This window comes from Neofelis nebulosa, chromosome X (assembly GCF_028018385.1).
Source record: "Neofelis nebulosa isolate mNeoNeb1 chromosome X, mNeoNeb1.pri, whole genome shotgun sequence".
NCBI classification, from domain to species: Eukaryota; Metazoa; Chordata; class Mammalia; order Carnivora; family Felidae; genus Neofelis; species Neofelis nebulosa.
The window spans coordinates 75455773-75470975 of record NC_080800.1 but is presented as its reverse complement, the minus strand read 5'-3'; positions in this window follow the sequence as shown (position 1 = coordinate 75470975).

Sequence of the window (15203 nt, the reverse complement as noted above, 5' to 3'; positions counted from 1 at the left end):
TTTAGAACTCTGCATCCCAAAGCAACAGAATATACTTTCTTCTCGAGTGCACATGGAACATTCTCCAAGATAGATCATATACTGGGTCACAAAACAGCCCTTCATAAGTTTACAAGAATTGAAATTACACCATGCATACTTTCAGACCACAATGCTATGAAGCTTGAAATCAACCACAGGAAAAAGTCTGGAAAACCTCCAAAAGCATGGAGGTTAAAGAACACCCTACTCACGAATGAGTGGGTCAACCAGGCAATTAGAGAAGAAATTAAAAAATATATGGAAACAAACGAAAATGAAAATACAACAATCCAAACGCTTTGGGACGCAGCAAAGGCAGTCCTGAGAGGAAAATACATTGCAATCCAGGCCTATCTCAAGAAACAAGAAAAATCCCAAATACAAAATCTAACAGCACACCTAAAGGAAATAGAGGCAGAACAGCAAAGGCAGCCTAAACCCAGCAGAAGAAGAGAAATCATAAAGATCAGAGCAGAAATAAACAATATAGAATCTAAAAAAACTGTAGAGCAGATCAACGAAACCAAGAGTTGGTTTTTTGAAAAAATAAACAAAATTGACAAACCTCTAGCCAGGCTTCTCAAAAAGAAAAGGGAGATGACCCAAATAGATAAAATCATGAATGAAAATGGAATGATTACAACCAATCCCTCAGAGATACAAACAATTATCAGGGAATACTATGAAAAATTATATGGCAACAAATTGGACAACCTGGAAGAAATGGACAAATTCCTAAACACCCACACTCTTCCAAAACTCAATCAGGAGGAAATAGAAAGCTTGAACAGACCCATAACCAGCGAAGAAATTGAATCGGTTATCAATAATCTCCCAACAAATAAGAGTCCAGGACCAGATGGCTTCCCAGGGGAGTTCTACCAGACGTTTAAAGCAGAGATAATACCTATCCTTCTCAAGCTATTCCAAGAAATAGAGAGGGAAGGAAAACTTCCAGACTCATTCTATGAAGCCAGTATTACTTTGATTCCTAAACCAGACAGAGACCCAGTAAAAAAAGAGAACTACAGGCCAATATCCCTGATGAATATGGATGCAAAAATTCTCAATAAGATACTAGCAAATCGAATTCAACAGCATATAAAAAGAATTATTCACCATGATCAAGTGGGATTCATTCCTGGGATGCAGGGCTGGTTCAACATTCGCAAATCGATCAACGTGATACATCACATTAACAAAAAAAAAGAAAAGAACCATATGATCCTGTCAATCGATGCAGAAAAGGCCTTTGACAAAATCCAGCACCCTTTCTTAATAAAAACCCTTGAGAAAGTCGGGATAGAAGGAACATACTTAAAGATCATAAAAGCCATTTATGAAAAGCCCACAGCTAACATCATCCTCAATGGGGAAAAACTGAGAGCTTTTTCCCTGAGATCAGGAACACGACAGGGATGCCCACTCTCACCGCTGCTGTTTAATATAGTGCTGGAAGTTCTAGCATCAGCAATCAGACAACAAAAGGAAATCAAAGGCATCCAAATTGGCAAAGATGAAGTCAAGCTTTCGCTTTTTGCAGATGACATGATATTATACATGGAAAATCCGATAGACTCCACCAAAAGTCTGCTAGAACTGATACATGAATTCAGCAAAGTTGCCGGATACAAAATCAATGTACAGAAATCAGTTGCATTCTTATACACTAACAATGAAGCAACAGAAAGACAAATAAAGAAACTGATCCCATTCACAATTGCACCAAGAAGCACAAAATACCTAGGAATAAATCTAACCAAAGATGTAAAAGATCTGTATGCTGAAAACTATAGAAAGCTTATGCAGGTAATTGAAGAAGATATAAAGAAATGGAAAGACATTCCCTGCTCATGGATTGGAAGAATAAATATTGTCAAAATGTCAATACTACCCAAAGCTATCTACACATTCAATGCAATCCCAATCAAAATTGCACCAGCATTCTTCTCGAAACTAGAACAAGCAATCCTAAAATTCATATGGAACCACAAAAGGCCCCGAATAGCCAAAGTAATTTTGAAGAAGAAGACCAAAGCAGGAGGCATCACAATCCCAGACTTTAGCCTCTACTACAAAGCTGTCATCATCAAGACAGCATGGTATTGGCATAAAAACAGACACATAGACCAATGGAATCGAATAGAAACCCCAGAACTAGACCCACAAACGTATGGCCAACTCATTTTTGACAAAGCAGGAAAGAACATCCAATGGAAAAAAGACAGTCTCTTTAACAAATGGTGCTGGGAGAACTGGACAGCAACATGCAGAAGGTTGAAACTAGACCACTTTCTCACACCATTCACAAAAATAAACTCAAAATGGATAAAGGACCTGAATGTGAGACAGGAAACCATCAAAACCTTAGAGGAGAAAGCAGGAAAAGACCTCTCTGACCTCAGCCGTAGCAGTCTCTTACTCGGCACATCCCCAAAGGCAAGGGAATTAAAAGCAAAAGTGAATTACTGGGACCTTATGAAGATAAAAAGCTTCTGCACAGCAAAGGAAACAACCAACAAAACTAAAAGGCAACCAACGGAATGGGAAAAGATATTTGCAAATGACACATCGGACAAAGGGCTAGTATCCAAAATCTATAAAGAGCTCATCAAACTCCACACCCGAAAAACAAATAACCCAGTGAAGAAATGGGCAGAAAACATGAATAGACACTTCTCTAAAGAAGACATCCGGATGGCCAACAGGCACATGAAAAGATGTTCAACGTCGCTCCTCATCAGGGAAATACAAATCAAAACCACACTCCGATACCACCTCACGCCAGTCAGAGTGGCCAAAATGAAGAAATCAGGAGACTATAGATGCTGGAGAAGATGTGGAGAGACGGGAACCCTCTTGCACTGTTGGTGGGAATGCAAATTGGTGCAGCCGCTCTGGAAAGCAGTGTGGAGGTTCCTCAAAAAATTAAAAATAGACCTACCCTATGACCCAGCAATAGCACTGCTAGGAATTTATCCAAGGGATACAGGAGTACTGATGCATAGGGGCACTTGTACCCCAATGTTTATAGCAGCACTCTCAACAATCGCCAAATTATGGAAAGAGCCTAAATGTCCATCAACTGATGAATGGATAAAGAAATTGTGGTTTATATACACAATGGAATACTACGTGGCAATGAGAAAGAATGAAATATGGCCTTTTGTAGCAACGTGGATGGAACTGGAGAGTGTGATGCTAAGTGAAATAAGCCATACAGAGAAAGACAGATACCATATGGTTTCACTCTTATGTGGATCCTGAGAAACGTAACAGAAACCCATGGGGGAGGGGAAGGGGAAAAAAAAAAAAAGAGGTTAGAGTGGGAGAGAGCCAAAGCATAAGAGACTGTTAAAAACTGAGAACAAACTGAGGGTTGATGGGTGGTGGGAGGGAGGGCAGGGTGGGTGATGGGTATTGAGGAGGGCACCTTTTGGGATGAGCACTGGGTGTTGTATGGAAACCAATTTGACAGTAAATTTCATATATTAAAAAAAAAAAAAAAAAGAAACATAAAAAAAAAATACCATCAACTATTTAACCCATCCCCCTACCACAGACCTCCCTTCTGGTAACTATCAGTTCTCTATAGTGAAGAGCCTTTCTTGATTTCTCTCTCTTTTGTTGACCATTGCTTGTTTGTTTTATTCATCAGTGCCACATATGAGTGAAATCATATGGTATTTGTCTTTCTATGACTTAAATAATTTAGCATGACACACTCTAGCTCCATCCATGTCCTTGCAAATGGCAAGATTTCATTCTTTTTTATGGATGAATAATATTCTAATATGTGTGTGTATGTATGTATATATATATATATATATAGGATATATGGATATATATGGATTTATATGTGTATATGGATATATATATATAATATGTATATATATATATATATGTAATATGTATATCAATTATTCTTTATCAATTTACCAGTTGATTAACACTTGGGTTGCGTCTATATATCTGAGTTTTGTAGATAATGCTGCTATAAACTTTGGGGTGCATGTACCCATTTGAGTCAGTACTTTCTTTATTATTTGGATAAATAGTAGTGCAAAGTCTGCATTGTAAGGTAGCTCAACTTTTAACTTTTGAGGAATCTCCATATTTTTTTCTAAAGTGGCTGCACCAGTTTCTACTCCCACCTACAGTGCAAGAGAGTTAACCTTTCTACACATCCTGACACCTGTTGTTTCTCTTGTTGATTTTAACCTTTCTACCAGGTATGAGGTGATATCTCATTGTCATTTTGACTTGTATTTCCCCAATGATGAGTGATGTTGAGCATCTTTTCATGTGTCTGTTGGCCATCTGTATGTATTCTCTGGAAAAATTATCTATTCATGTCTTCTGACCAGTTTTAATTGGATTATTTGTTTGTTAGGTGTTGAGTTTTGCAAGCCCTTTATATATTTTGGGTACTAACCCTTTATCAGATATCTCATTAGCAAATATCTAATTCCAAAAGTTGACTTTCTGTTTTGTTGATTGTTTCCTTCACTCTGCAAAAGCTTTTTATTTTGATGTAGTCCCAATAGTTTATTTTTGCTTTTGTTTCCCTTGCTTCAGGAGACATAACTAGAAGGAAATTCCCATGGCCAATATCAAAGAGGGTACTATCTGTTTAATCCTCTAGGAAATTTATGGTTTCAGGTATCACATTTATGTCTTTAGCCCATTTTTCACACTTCAGGTACAATTTATTCTAAATAGCAATACAAAATAAATGGGAGCCATATGACTTTATTACACACATTTAAAATAATTCTATTTAAAATAACATTAGAGAATATATTTACATGATTCAAGACCATTAACTTTTACTTTCAAATACTGTCAGAATGGTTGAATGCATTTATCTTAGAATCTGGAGTAATTTGTATTTTTTAACGATTTTTTTCAAATGTTTATTTAAATTCTAATTTTTTTTTAATTTTTTTTTTTTATTTCTGAGAGAGAGAAAGAGAGAGAGAGAGCAAGCTGGGGAGGGGCAGAAAGAGAGGGAGACACAGAATCTGAAGCACGCTCCAGGCTCTGAGCTGTCAGCACAGAGCTGGACACAGGGCTCAAACTCATGAACCATAAGATCATGACCTGAGCAGAAGTCGGTTGCTTAACCAACTGAGCCACCCAACCACCCATGAAATGTTTACTTAAATTCTAGCTAGTTAACAATAGTGTAATATTGGTTTCAGGAGTAGAATTTGGTGCTTCATCACTTACATATAATACCCAGTGCTCAACACAAGTGCATGCCTTCATACCCATCACCCATTTAACCCATCCCCCACCCAATTCCCCTCCATCAAACCTCACGTTGTTTTCTATAGTTAAGAGTCCATTGTGGTTTTCTTCCCTCTCTTTTTTGCCTTACACTAGTTTTGTTTCTTAAATTCCACATATGTGTGAAATCATATGGTAATTGTCTTTCTCTGACTAATTATGCTTAGCATAATACACTTTAGATCCATCCATGTCATTGCAAATGAAAAGATTTCATTCTTTTTGATGACTAAGTAATATTCCACCACCCACACACGTGAGTGTATGTATACTGATGAATGGATGTGGTATGCCACATATTCTTTATCCTTTCATCAATTAATGGACATTTTGGCTCTTTCCATAGTTTGGTTATTGTTGATAATACCGTTATAACAACATTTCTAACTTTTGGCCACTATATCTTAATGGCATATATTATATGTTTATGTGTTGGATGCAATTATAAACACACAATAATTATACATACATGCATATACCCTCATAAACACACAAAAATGCCATTTTTTTGTTTATATTGCTAGTTTTTGTTCTGGCAATCTTGATAAAAAATAAAAAAGGAAAGCTAATTCTTGTGTGTGGAATATTCTGGGAATACTAAGACATAGGTTTGAATAGACTGTCCTAAGACATACTACTGTGAGTTTTTGCTTATAATGTAAGCAGAAATTAGACAAGACATAATTTCCTACATTAATATGCCTAAAATATAAATACATTTCTCATAGTCCTTTATGCAAATGATTTTTCTCATATATTTCCCCCCAAGTAGACATTTGTTTAATATAGAATTTAAAAAGCTCATCTCGTAATTTACTTTACCTCTTATAAACTAACAGTATACTCTGGAGGTTTTAACAGCCTTACTTCATTATTTTTCTATGTTTAATAATAATTTGTCAAGCAAGTCTTCAGAAGTAAAAGAATAATTCAGTGTTTTAAAAGTTAATTTATTTATTGTGTGAGAGAGAAAATGTGTGTGTGTGAGTGGGAGAGGGTCAGATAGAGAGGGAGAGAGAGAATCCCAAGCTGTGTCCATGCTGGCAGGGCAGAGCCCAGCACAGGGCTCCACCTCACAAACCCTGAGTTCATGACCTGAGCTGAAATTAAGAGTCAAATGCTTAACTGACTGAGCCACCCAGGTGCCTCAAGAATAGTTACATTTAAATTCACATCTTAAATTAAAAATCTTAAAATAAATAAAAGATGAAGTAGTTATACACTGTAATACTATATTCATATTCTATCAGCTTCACTAATAAAAACTAAAGGAAAAAAACACTGAAAAATAAACAAATGGCAAAATCTTATAGAAAATCAGTTTACACTGAACAAGGAAATTTACAGAAAATTTTATTCTTGACATTAATAATTAACATAAGCATAAATGATGTTAGACTAATTACCAGAAAAAAGCATTATTCTTATAGTCAAGAAGTGAAGAAGACCCTTGACAGGCCCATTTATTTACAGTGTCCTGAAAGAGTTGTGTTAGTCTTTTTAGAGATTTTCAGATCTTCAGGAAAATTAGATTTTTCTACTTTCATTGACTTTATATTTATCATTTCACAGGACTACAACTTTAATGTAACAGCATCGATTTAATGTTAGCAGAAATCATAGCATAAATAACTTTATGCTATGAATATATATATATATATATATATATATTCACATGTATCCAATTCATATATGTTCAATATATATAATGTATATATTCAATATATACATTGATATATACAATACAATATTGTATATACAAAATTGTATTTACAATACAATACAATATATACATTAATATATACAATAATTTATATATTCAATATATATAATATATTGAATATATAATTCAATTCATTTCATATATTCAATATATATATAATGTATATTATTCATTTAACCTGCAGCTTCCCATCTGTAAAAGAATAATTCAAAACAGTGGTATTCATAGCAACTTTTCTGTAATCTTTAAAATAGATCACAACTTGTATAGGTGAGAAAAAAGTTAATAAAAGATACACAGCTTCAAATTCTGTTTGGGTGCTAAAAGCACCAGGTAATATATGTTTAAAATTACTTTTCATGAAATGAAACCTGTTACCTATACAAAACTGAACACATCATCACATTGTGAAACTAATTAACAAGAACACAGACTTCACAACCTTTTTAATCTGAAAAGACACTAAATGTCAACAAATTTCATCTTGGTGTCCTCAGTTTGTTCATCTTTGTCAGCAGACCTAAGCTGGTTTGCAAACTGTTTAGTTATTCCTATACATGAATATTGGTACACATTTTTATTTGGCCAATGCCACCACTTGATTCAATGTTTGCTATTGCTTCTTAGTTACAAGGACTCCACCATTATTTTTCATTTTTGCATTTCCAAAGCTAATCTCAATACCTAGTATATGATAAGTGTTCATTAAATGTTTCTTTCATCTCTACATAATTAATGGAAAACATAGGTTATTACTCACAAGTTCTAACCAAACCTAGATATACATTATCAACAACAATGAAACAGTCAATATAAAGTTAAGTCATGAGATTTAATGGTTATGATACTTGATATGGATCCTTAGTTCACCATTTATCAACTGTGTGGCATAACTCACTCAGCCTCAGTTATCTTATTTAAAATATAAAGGTAATAATATTTGACCCATAGATTTATTGTGAAGTTAAAGCAAGATAATATTTCTTAATCTGTGAGCACAGAGGAAGTATAATAGAAGATGATACTGGTAAGATGGTGGTGAAGGCAGTTTTTTTATGAATTAAGTAAAGTCACAGAAAACAAAATCAACATGCAGAAATCTATTGCATTTCTATACACCAATAATGAAATAGCAGAGAAATCATGGAATTGATCCCATTAACAATTGCACCAAACACCATAAGATACATAAGTATAAATGTAACCAAAAAGGTAAACGATCTGTACTCTGAAAACGTTATAGGATTTATGAAATATATTTAAAAGGACACAAAGAAATGGAAAAATATTCTATGTTCATGGACTGGAAGAATAAATACTGTTACAATGTCTACATTACCCAAAGAAATCTACACACTTAAGGCAACCTCTAAGAAATCTATCCAGTTAATGAAATCCCTATCAAAATACCACCAGCATTTTTCACAGAGCTAGAATAAACAATCCTAAAGTTTGTATGGAACTGCAAAAGACCATGAACAGCCAAAGCAATGTTGAAAAAGAAAAGTAAAGCTGAAAGCATCACAATTCTGGAATTCAACTTATATTACAAAGCTGTAACCATCAAGACAGAATTGCACTGGCACAAAAATAGACACATATACCAATGGGAAAAAAATAGAAAATCCAGAAATGAACCTACAACTGTATGGTCAATTAATGTTCAATTAAGCAGCAAAGAACACACGATGGAAAATAGTTTCTTCAATAAATTCTGGTGGGAAAAATGGCCAGCAACATGCAAAAGAATGAAACTGGAACACACAAAAATAAATCCAAATAGATTTAAGACCAAACCTGAAGACTTAAAACTGTAAAAATCCTAGAAAAGAGCATAGGCAGTAACTTTGTTGACATTGGATGTAGTAACTTCTTTCTAGATATGTCTCCTGAGGCAAGGGAAACAAAGGGAAAAATTACTATTGGGGCTTCATCAAGATAAAAAACTTATGTACAGTCAATGAAACAATTACCAAAATGAAAGGCAACCTACAGAATGGGAGAAGACATTTGATTGCAAATGACGTATTTGTTAAAGAGTTAGTATCCAAAATCTATAAAGAACTTATAAAACCCAACACCCCTCAAAACAAATAATCCAATTAAAACTAAGCAGAAGACATGAATCAACATGTTTCCAAAGAAGAGTTAGAGCTGGCCAACAAACACTTGAAAAAATGCTCAGCATCACTCATCATCAGAGAAAAACAAACCAAAACTACAATGAGATATCACCTCACACCAATCAGAATGGCTAAAATCAACAAGGCAAGAATAAACAAGTATTGATGAGGGTGTGGAGAAAAAGGCATCCTCTTGCACTTTTATTGGGAATGCAAAGTGGGGCAGCCACTCTGGGAAACAATATGGAAGTTCCTCAAAATGTTACAAATAGAGCCATCCTATGATCCAGTAATCACACTACTAGGTACTTACCCAAATAATAAAAACAAACAAACAAATTCAATGGGATACATTCACGCCGATGATTATAGAGGTATTATCTACAATAGCCAAATTATGGAAACAGCTCAAGTGTCCAGCAACTGATGAATAGATAAAGAAGAGTTTGTATTTATACATATAGAATAGTACTCAGCCATAAAAATGAATCAAATCTTGTAAATTGCAATGACATGGGTGGAGCTAGTGTGGATAATTTTGAGCAAAAGAAATCAGAGAAAGACAAATACCATATGATTTCAGTCATATGTGGAACTTCAAAAACAAGTGGTCATAGGGAAAAAAAAAGAAGAGAAAGAGAGAGAAACCAAGATACAGATTCTTAATTATAGAAAACAAACTGATGATTACCAGAGAGGAGGTGGGTGGGAGGATGGGTTAAACATGATAGAGATTAAGGAGTACATTTGTTGTATGGAAGTGTTGAATCTCTATACTGTACACTACTATTACACTGTATGTTAAGTAACTGGAATTTAAATTAAAAAAAAAACTTAAAAAAAGAAAAAGAGACAAACCAACTAAATAGCAAACAAACAAAGGAAAAATAAAAGGGAAAAACAGACACAATGTTACAACTGAATGTATATTCTTATGATTCTCAGAATATAAGTGGTTTATGAAAAATAACCAACAACTAAAAGGCCAACATGTTATCAGGTCTGTGTGTGAAGAAGCAGAGAGAAGCAATAGGGTAAATGCTAGACTTGTGAAAAAGATTACCCCAAAATAGCAAAGAAATGTTCACTGGAATGCACAGTAAGGAAAGTTGAGAAAGCAGTTGAGGTTGGGAGGGGTTTAGCCCACTCAAAAAATGTGCAACCAGCATTTGTGATTAAAGGGACTACAGTAGCATAACCTGATAAACTTTTGAAATGACCATGCAAGTCTCCCTTCCAGGACAGGCTCCACACCAAGACCAAACTTCTTAGTATGAAGTCAAAATGGAACAGGATAGGCAATAGTGAGAAAGGCAAAAGAAAGTCAGATAAAGAGGAGGGGGAGAATACCATGATAACTCAGAAGGCAAGCCACCATTTTTTGAACACAGTAACAAAAAAAGATAGCTCTGGGTTACACTGCATACTGTCTCCATCTAAAATTTCAAGAAGTCTTGGGGTGCCTGAGCGGCTCAGTGGTTAAGCATCTGACACTTGATATTAGCTCATGTCTTGATCTCAGGGTTGTAAGTTCAAGCCCTACACTGAGTTCCATGCTGGGTGTGGAGCCTACTTAAAAAATAATAACATAAACGAAATAAAATAAAATAAAATAAAGTAAAGTAAAATAAAATAATAACATTTCAAGTCTAGTAATTCGACATAAGAATGAACAATTGAATATTATTGAGGCACACCTCATACAAAGTTATTATAAAAGAAAATGAGGAACAGAAAAACACTCCTATAGTTCATAAAAATGGGTTAAAACTAGTAACTTACTAATTGAAAATGAGCTAAAAGACATAACTAAAATTATACAAGATATGAAAGAATAATATAAAGCAGTCATAAATTATAAAAAAGATATAAAATTTCAGAAAATATTAGAAATAACAGAAAATTAATTTAAAAAATGTTCCTTCTATAGTGAAAGAAACAAAAAATAACAAGTAATTAAAGTCAGAGAAGAAAACTTAAAAACACAAAATTAAAGACGATTATTATGGTTTAATAGAAAGTGTTAAATATTGAAAACAAATAAAGAAAATCCAATATACAAATGGTAGGAGTCACTAACGAAGAAAATCAAACCAAAGGAACAGAACAAATACAAACTGACTAAAAAACAAAAATGGAAATACTTAAAGACCACATCACAACACCACATGCCTGAAAACATCAACTCAGAATTACCAATGCCAGTACTAGAATTAACAAGAGAGGAGAAAAAAATTCTTGGAACATCTAAGAGAGTGACTTATTAGGGAATAAAACATATTACCATAAAACTTTTCAGTAGTAATGATCCAAGAAGGAAATGGAGTATATAATGATTTTATATTTAGCAAAAGCAACTTTCAATTACAAAAAACAAAAATATTATCAATATGAAAAAACTCAGGAATATTATTCCTTTGGAGAATGACCTTCGGACAATCAAAATGACTGGAGAAACTTAAAACAAACAAAGAAATAAACCACTAGTACTAAGTATTAAACATACGGTTATAATAGAATGAAGCCTAAATTGGAACTAAAGCAAAGAGAATGTAATAAGTGTATTAATTTTCTATATCAATGTGGATATAGTATAACTATTTTTAAAATTATGCACAATGAAGGTTCATAGTCAAAAATATTTTTAACTTTTTTCAAATATTATATTGGCCAAGTTAGTATATGTATTTTTTTAAATTTTTTTTTTGTGAAATTTATTGTCAAATTGGTTTCCATACAATACCCAGTGCTCATCCCAACAGGTGTCCTCCTCAGTGCCCATCACCCACTTTCCCCTCCCCACCACCCCCATCAACCCTCAGTTTATTCTCAGTTTTTAAGAGTTTCTTATGGTTTGCCTCCTTCCTTCTCTGTAACTTTTTTTTCCCACTTCCCCTCCCCCCCGGTCTTCTGTTGAGTTTCTCAGGATCCACATAAGAGTGAAAATACATGGTATCTCTCTCTGCCTCACTTATTTCACTTAGCATCACACTCTCCAGTTCCATCCACATTGCTACAAATGGCCACATTTCATTCTTTCTCGTTGCCAAGTAGTATTCCATTGTATATATAAGCCACATCTTTATCCATTCATCAGTTGATGGACATTTACGCTCTTTCCATAATTTGGCTATTGTTCAAAGTGCCACTATAAACATTGAGGTACAAGTACCCCTATGGATCAACACTCCTGTATCCTTTGGGTAAATTCCTAGCAGTGCTATTGCTGGATCATAAGGTATATCTATTTTTTAATTCTTTGAGGAACCTCCACACTGTTTTCCAGAATGGCTGCACCAGCTTGCATTCCCACCAACTGTGCAAGAGGTTTCTTTTTGCATTCCCACCAACTGTGCAAGAGGTTTCTCCACATCCTCGCCAGCATCTATAGTCTCCTGATTTGTTCATTTTAGCCACTCTGACTGGTGTGAGATGGTATCTCAGTCTGGTTTTGATTTGTATTTCCCTGATGAGGAGCGACATTGAGCATCTTTTCATGTGCCTGTTGGCCATCTGGATGTCTTCTTTAGAGAAGTGTCTATTCATGTCATCTGCCCGTTTCTTCACTGGATTATTTGTTTTTTGGGTGTGGAGTTTGGTGAATTCTTTATAGATTTTGGATACTAGTCCATTGTCCAATATGTCATTTGCAAATATCTTTTCCCATTCCATTGGTTGCCTTTTAGTTTTGGTGATTGTTTCCTTTGCAGTGCAGAAGCTTTTTGACTTGATGAGGTCCGAATAGTTCATTTTGGCTTTTAATTCCCTTGCCTTTGGAGATGTGTCAAGTAAGAAATTGCGGTGGCTGAGGTCAGAGAGGTTTTTTCCTGCTTTCTCTAGGGTTTTGATGGTTTCCTGTCTCCCATTCAGGTCCTTCATCCATTTTGAGTTTATTTTTGTGAATGGTGTAAGAAAGTGGTCTCCTTTCATTCTTCTGCATGTTACTGTCCAGTTCTCCCAGCACCATTTGTTAAAGAGACTGTCTTTTTTCCATTGGATATTCTTTCTTGTTTGTCAAACATTAGTTGGCCATACTTTTGTGGGTCCAATTCTGGAGTCTCTATTCTATTCCATTAGACTATGTGCCCTTTTTTGTGCAAATACCATGCTCTCTTGATGGTTACAGCTTTGTAGTAGAGGTTAAAGTCTGGGATTGTGATGCTTCCTGCTTTGGTTTTCTTCTTCAAAATTACTTTTGCTATTTCAGGTCTTTTGTGGTTCCATACAAAATTTAGGATTGCTTGTTCTAGCTTTGAGAAGAATGCTGGTACAATTTTGAATGGGATTACATTGAATGTGTAGATTGCTTTGGGTAGTATTGACATTTTGACAATATTTATTCTTCCAATCCATGATCATGGAATGTTTTTCCATTTAGTTGTATCTTCTTCAATTTCCTTCATAAGCTTTCTATAGTTTTCAGCATACAGATCTTTGACATGTTTGGGTAGGTTTATTCCTAGGTATTTTATGATTCTTGTTGCAATTGTGAATGGGATCAGTTTCTTTATTTGTCTTTCTGTTGCTTCATTATTAGTGTATAAGAATGCAACTAATTTCTATACATTAATTTTGTATCCTGCATCTTTGCTGAATTCATGTATCAGTTATAGCAGACTTTTGGTGAAGTCTATTGGGTTTTACATGTATAGTATCATGTCATCTGCAAAAAGTGGAAGCTTGACTTCACCTTTGCTAATTTTGATGCCTTAGATTCATTTTTTTGTCTGATTGCTGATGCTAGAACTTCCAACACTGTGTTAAACAACAGCAGTGAGAGTGGACATCCCTGGTGTGTTCCTGATCTCAGGGGGAAAGCTCTCAGGTTTTCCCCCTTGAAGATGATATTAGTTGTGGGTTTTTCATAAATGACTTTTATGATGTTTAAGTATGTTCCTTCTATACCGACTTTCTAGACTGTTTTTTTTTTTTAAGAAACAATGCTGAATTTTGTCAAATTCTTTTTCTGTATCTATTGACAGGACCATCTGGTTCTTATATTTATTTTATTAATGTGACGTATCACGTTGATTGATTTGCGAATGCTGAACCAGCCCTGAAGCCCAGGAATGAATCCCACTTGATCATGGTGAATAATTCTTTTTATATGCTGTTGAATTCGATTTGCTAGTATCTTATTGAGAATTTTTGCATCCATATTCATGAGAGATACTGGCGTGTAGTTCTCTTTCTTTTTGCTGGGTCTCTGGTTTGGGAATCAAAGTAATGCAGGCTTCACAGAATGAGTCTGGACATTTTCCTTTCCTTTTTATTTTTTGCCACAGCTTGAGAAGATAGGTATTATCTCTGCTTTAAATATCTGGTAAATTTCCCAGGGAAGCCATCTGGTTCTGGACTCTTATTTGTTGGGAGGTTTTTGATAACTGATTTATTTCTTCATTGGTTATGGGTCTGTTCATATTTTCTATTTCTTTGTGTTTGAGTTTTAGAAGTGTGTGTGCTTAGGAATTTGTCCATTGCTTCCAGGTTGTCCAGTTTGTTGGCATATAATTTTTCATAGTATTCCCTGATAATAATTGCTTGTATTTATGAGGGATTGGTTGTCATAATTCCATTTTCATTTACGATTTTATCTATTTGGGTCCCCCTCTTTTCTTTTTGAGAAGACTGGGAGGATTATCAATTTTGTTTACTTTAAAAAAAAACTCTCGGTTTCATTGATCTGCTCTACTGTTTTTTGATTCCATATTGTTTATTTCTGTTCTGCTCTTTATCATTTCTCTTCTTCTGCTGGGTTTGGGTACCTATGCTGTTCTGTTTCTATTTCCTTTAGGCGTGCTGTTAGATATTGTATTTGGGATTTTTCTTGTTTCTTGAGATAGGCCTGGATTGCAATGTATTTTCCTCTCAGGACTGCCTTCACTGAATCCCAAAGTGTTGGGATTGTTGTATTTTCATTTTCATTTTCATTTGTTTCCATATATTTTTTAAATTTCTTCTCTAATTGCCTGGTTGATCCATTTATTCTTTAGTAAGGTGTTCTTTAACCTCCATGCTTTTGGAGGTTTTCCAGACTTTTTCCT